Consider the following 6,076-nt stretch of genomic DNA (forward strand, 5'->3'; position numbering starts at 1 on the left):
TTTCCATTTGTTTGTGTCCTCTCATTTCTTTGAGCAGTGGTTTGTAGTTCTCCTTGAAGAGGTCATTCACATCCCTTGTAAGTTGTATTCCTAGGTATTTTATTCTTTTTGCAGCAATTGTGAATGGGAGTTTACTCATGATTGGGCTATTTGTCTATTATTGGTGTATAGGAATGCTTGTTGTGTTTGCACGTTAATTTTGTATCCTGAAAGTTTGCTGAAGTTGCTTAGCAGCTTAAGGAGATTTTGGCTGAGATGATGGGGTTTTCTAAATACACAATCATGTCATCTGCAAACAGACAATTTGACATCCTCTCTTCCTATTTGGATAAACTTTATTTCTTTCTCTTGCGTGACTACCCTGGCCAGAACTTCCAATACTATGTTGAATAGGAGTGACAAGAGAGGGCATCCTTGTCTTGTGCCGGTTTTCAAGAAAAATGCTTCCAGTTTTTGCCCATTTAGTATGATATTTGCTGTGGGTTTGTCATAAATAGCTCTTATTATTTTTAGATATGTTCCATCAATACCTAATTTGAGAATTTTTAGCATGAAGGGGTGTTGAATTTTATCAAAGGCCTTTTCTGCATCTATTGAGATAATCATGTGGTTTTTGTCATTGGTTGTGTTTATGTGATGGATTACGTTTATTGATTTGGGTATGTTGAAACAGCCTTGCATCCCAGTGATGAAGCCTACTTGATCATGGTGGATAAGCTTTTTGATGTGCTGCTGGAATTGTTTTGCCAGTATTTTATTGAGGTTTTTTGCATCAATGTTCAACAGGGATATTGGCCTGAAATTTTTTTTGTTGTAACAACAACAAAAAATTACAGTGTCTCTGCCAGATTTTGGTATCAGAATGATGCTCATCTCATAAAATGAACAGTTTTATGTTGAGATTAGTAGTGATAGTAACAAATATGATGTATTTGTGATACTGTATGGGAAACTTTGTCAACATTTGCATAACTCAGTGAACCAATATTCTCCAAAAGACCAAAGCATGTTGTTTTCAATAATACACACTTAAGGGATCATTCAAAGTACAATATAGACAAATGAATTATATTGAAATAGAGTAGAAAATGTTCATCAGTATGTTTTCAGAATCCACATTGTTATTTTCCTGTAAAAAGCTACTACTTATCTAATTTTGGTTTGGTATGAAAGAAAAATTTGTACGTTTTTCTGAAAAGGCTATTCAAACACTCCTCCCTTTTTTTATCTACACACCCATGTGAGGCCAGATTATTCCCAACATTACAACTAAAACAACGTATTACAACAGAATGAATGCAAAACAAGATATGAGAATCCAACTATCTTCTGTTCAGCCAGAGATTAAAGAAGTTAGCAAAAATGTAAAACAATGTCACTCTTCTTTTATTTTGGTAAATTTGTTATATTTTATAAAATAAGTTATTTTTATTAACATGTAACAAATTTATTATTTTAATAAATACATGAAGTTTTTTAAAAAATTGACATCAATGCCTAATATAGTAAATATCAATAGATATAACCCACATAAACAAAAGCTCTCTGAGATCCTAAATAATTTTTAAGAGTGTAAATTGCTCTGAGACCAAAAAGTTTACTTATTTGAGGAATGCTGATTTGGACAATCTTTCATTGCTTGTCAGTGCCTAAAATTGCAGACAGTTAGAATCTAATCTTCTGTGTTTGTAGTGTCCTCTTCCTAAATACTTTTTTCTGTTTTAGTATGAAGAGCCTACTCTGATCACTTCATTTTGTAAGAACAGGAACCCAGAGGGTCTGGAAGCATACCATATCCTTGAGAAGAATGCTGAACAAAAAGGCTAGTCAGGGAAGATAGGGTGCAAATATAGTCTTCACCTATTCCACTGTTTTCCCAATGATCAATCCTGGTGACACATATGAAAGTTAATAAGTTTCATAGCACAATGCCTGAAGTGTGAAACTGAGACAAGAGATCCCATTCTTTGCCTCATTCCTTGGCCTCTTGCTCATTGTTTATGGCTTTGACTAAATGGGCATCAAAGAGATCACCTAGAATTTATTGAAATCTCATTTTTCTGGTTAATACACAGCACATTGACCCAAATGGCCAGTTATTTGACTGAATAAAATCTTTTCTTATGAAAATTTTCTGAAACAGAATTCATTAAAAATTTATATTATATGAATAATTTTCCTTGTCAAGACTATAGATTCTTCACAGGGGCCCTCAAGAACTGGCCAAGTGGTAAACTTGTCTCCAAAACAAGCCTTTGGGTTCAGAAAAAAGAACCTCTCTTCCAGCTACAAAGTATGTTTTTCTCACTGAAAGAAGATATACTTCATCATATGACTCAAAAAAAGTCTTAAAGGAAAATATGCAAAAAATGAACCCCTTGAAAGATTTATTTATTCCTATTCGTGAAAATTCATTTCCTCTTTCATTTTACTGATTACAGTTTTAAGAGCTCTTTGAGAAAAATATTTTTTGGAAACTACTCTCTATCTTCATTCTTACAGTCATTGTCCCAATCTAGGCTCTAATTACCTCAAATGTAATGGTCTATTCTCTAAAAGAGATCTTCACCTCCTGTTTTGCCCCCTCCTGCAATCCATTCTGTATACTATTATCTCCGTGATCATTCACAGAATTGTAGAAAGGAAGCAGGCTGTTGAGCAAGGCACATATGAATTTGAATCTTGCCTCTCCCACTTCCTTGTTTACAATCTTTGGGAAGTTAATTAATTTCTCTGTGCTTGAATTCATTAATGCAGAAAATGGGAGATAATATTAGTCCCTACTCCATAGGATTGTTTGATGAATTAAATTAGATGATGTGGGCGAATTGCCTAGAATGGTGATAGGACATGGAAAGTACTCAGTAACTAATAATTTTATTTTCCCTCCTCTGACTCTGTTTATATCCTTTCAATTACTTCCTGTATTCCATGGCTTCTATACTCTAAGGCATTTTTGTAGAACTCCATCCTCCAAGCTTCTTTCCCTCTGTTTCCAGCATGCCTTATGGGTCAGACGAAATCTTGCCCTCATTCTCACACAAACAGTACATGTTTATTCTACATGTTTATTCTCCATTCATGTCCTCAGCAATATTCTTTCTCTCTCTTGGAATCTCTTGCCTTCTCTACTCTCTTTAAATTTTCTAAACTGCAGACACTCAAATGTTTCTCCACAGATTTTGTTATTTGCATACCCGCTATAGTTTTGTGGGGTTTTTGTGTAGTTTTTTGTGAATAATCACAGTATTTAAAATTTAGTTACCTACTTTAGCCTCCTCTTAAGAAATATTATCTAAGAAATCATATATTTGTATGGATAATTTTATTATATTTTAAAGGTTTAAAATAAATATATAGCTTTAAATTTTTAAGCTTTTCTTCGTACCACCTAAAATACAAAAACCTTGGTATGTCTCCACTAGGACATTTTATTCTCTGGGAAACACTGCTTAAAGCAAAACTTGCCCATCAAGAAAGGACCAGAAAACCTTCTCCAACAGGTTCAGCCCATGGTTAATTTATCTTCTTAATTTCCACACAATTTAACAGTCAAGTATGTACTGTGCTTCATTTTCTAACTATTTTATGAATAATTAACTTGTCACATAAACTGTAGACTCTTGGAGGATAGGAAACATATTTTTTGTTTCCCAAACCCAGCCTTCCTCCACAGCTTTGGAGAGATTTCTCATTGTTGTAGTTCATTAAGTATTTGTTAAATGATTAGTTTTCAAAAATGCATAGGAATACTCTGCAGATATATAATCAGACATGGAAAACTCTTGAAGGTATTTTACCTAAAGCAATTTAGCTTCACTAGTTCTAATTTAAAAAGAATTGAGGTTCACAGTTCACTCTGTCCTTTATTTTTCATTTTTGGATTCCACTAATGTTCCAGAAAGGACTGAAAGTTGTTTCAAAGGAAGAATGTTATAAGAAGATAATATAAGTTAAAGTGGATAAAAAATAATAATGACAAAACTGGCAAAGACATAAAAATTGAGATATGATAAAAATGAATCCCACAAAGCACACCATAAAAAATCTCCACACTTGCTACCAGTAGATTCTATGTTGGTTCATGATTTTTAATCAGACTTTGTAAAAAGAGACACATGACCAATTACAAAGTCAGTATTCATAAAAATAAAATTTAACCATTTGCTTAGGAAAAACCTAGCTTCTCCTCATAATAAATCATATAGAGCTCTAGGGTTACCTAGGAAACACAATATATGGTAATGAATAACATTCTCAACAATAGCTATCACTCCTCATTTATTGATACTGTTAGAGAGAATTTAAAGCCTTTGAAGCACCAAATCATAAACTTTCCCCAGCCTATGGAAGACATAATTCATCATTTAAAGTAAACTTTGATGACATACATAAGAATAAGGAAAGAATTTAGAACTATTGGTAAAATAGTACAACTGCACTACTTTTAAGAATCTTATAATTAGGGTACTTATTACTTTGTTTTAGTTTATAATGATTTGTAAACCATAAGTCGTACCTAGTAACAAAAAGACTTTCTTCTAAAAGTTAATTGGAGATGACTGTTAGGTTATCAGCTTGCTTTGTTTCTCCACAGATTTGTTCATTATAATTGTATTAGTTTGTTTTCGTGCTGCTGATAAAGACATACCTGAGACTGGGAAGAAAAAGAGGTTTAATTGGACTTAACAGTCCCATATGGCTGGGGAGGCCTCAGAATCATGGTGGGAGGAAAAAGGCACTTGTTACATGGAAGTGGCAAGAGAAAATGAGAAAGATGCAAAAGCAGAAACCCCTTATAAAACCATCAGATTTCATGAGACTTATTAACTACCAGGAGAATAGTATGGAGGAAACTGGAGGAAACTGCCCCCGTGATTCTAATGATCTGCCATCAAGTCCCTCCCACAACACGTGGGAATTATGGGAGTACAATTCAAGATGAGATTTGGGAAGGGATACAGAGCCAAACCATATCAATAATTAACACTCAAAATTTACCTGAGTTAAAATTTTTCATTTGAATTGGGACACTGACTTCTGGTTTTATTTTTCTTCCCTTTTTAGGGTCAGTGACAGAAGAGGCTGCTTGCGTGCAAGACAGAAATGAAGTAAACTGGTAGGCTTCCTTCTCGCAATGTGAAGGTTTTGTCTGTGAAATAAAGTTGGGATGTGGTGATCATAGCCAGTTGTAAGAAAAGGATTTCTTGTATTTCTGGATCCCAGGGTTTGCCTTCAAAGCTCAACAGGTCTGGAATTTTTTTGTTTGTTCAGAGAAGAATCTTACCCTAGGAAAACTGGCTCACACTAACCATAGGGAGGAACACAACTGCCAAATGGACTGAGATGTGTGTTGGTCTGTCAGTGTATTCTCTTTTCAGTAGGGATGCCAATTCAGAAACCTAAATTAACAAAAGATAGGAGCTGAATAAACATTTGAAATCAAAATTAAGAAGGGGATTGAAAGGCTAAACTTGTTTCATTTGACATACATCAGCCAGGATGATGCCAGTCTTCACAAGTTATGACATTTCCATCAATCATCCCAAGCTCTTAGTTTCCAATACTGTCAGCTTCTCTTTCCCTTACACGCCAACAGGGGTTTGTGCTGCATTTTAAACCTCGTTTCTCAAAACTACTCTCAGACTTAGTTGACACTGTAGTCCTCAAGTGTATGATCTTCCTGTATTCACATAGTTTTGAAGGCCCCATATACACTGAACATAAAAACCAGAATTTTAGTACACTGGAGGGAGACCCCGTAATCAATAATGTTCATTTACTTATTCATGCATTCTTTGAGCATTTGTTTATTTATTAATTCCCATATGTATTCATTCAATAACAATTCATGAAAATGCCTTGTGCTGGACAAATTGGGAATACAGATATGAATCAGACATGATCTTTGCCCTCAAGCAGTGTGCAGTCTAGTAAAGGGATAATAAATATACAAAAATAATGAAACTATGTGTTAAATTGTGAGCCTCGAGATGAAGGGGTTGGGAGAGGGGCACTCCAGATGGAGGGAACAACTTAAGCAAAGGTACTTCTACTGTTTCTAATTTTGACTTGT

This window comes from Pan paniscus, chromosome X (genome assembly GCF_029289425.2).
Source record: "Pan paniscus chromosome X, NHGRI_mPanPan1-v2.0_pri, whole genome shotgun sequence".
NCBI classification, from domain to species: Eukaryota; Metazoa; Chordata; class Mammalia; order Primates; family Hominidae; genus Pan; species Pan paniscus.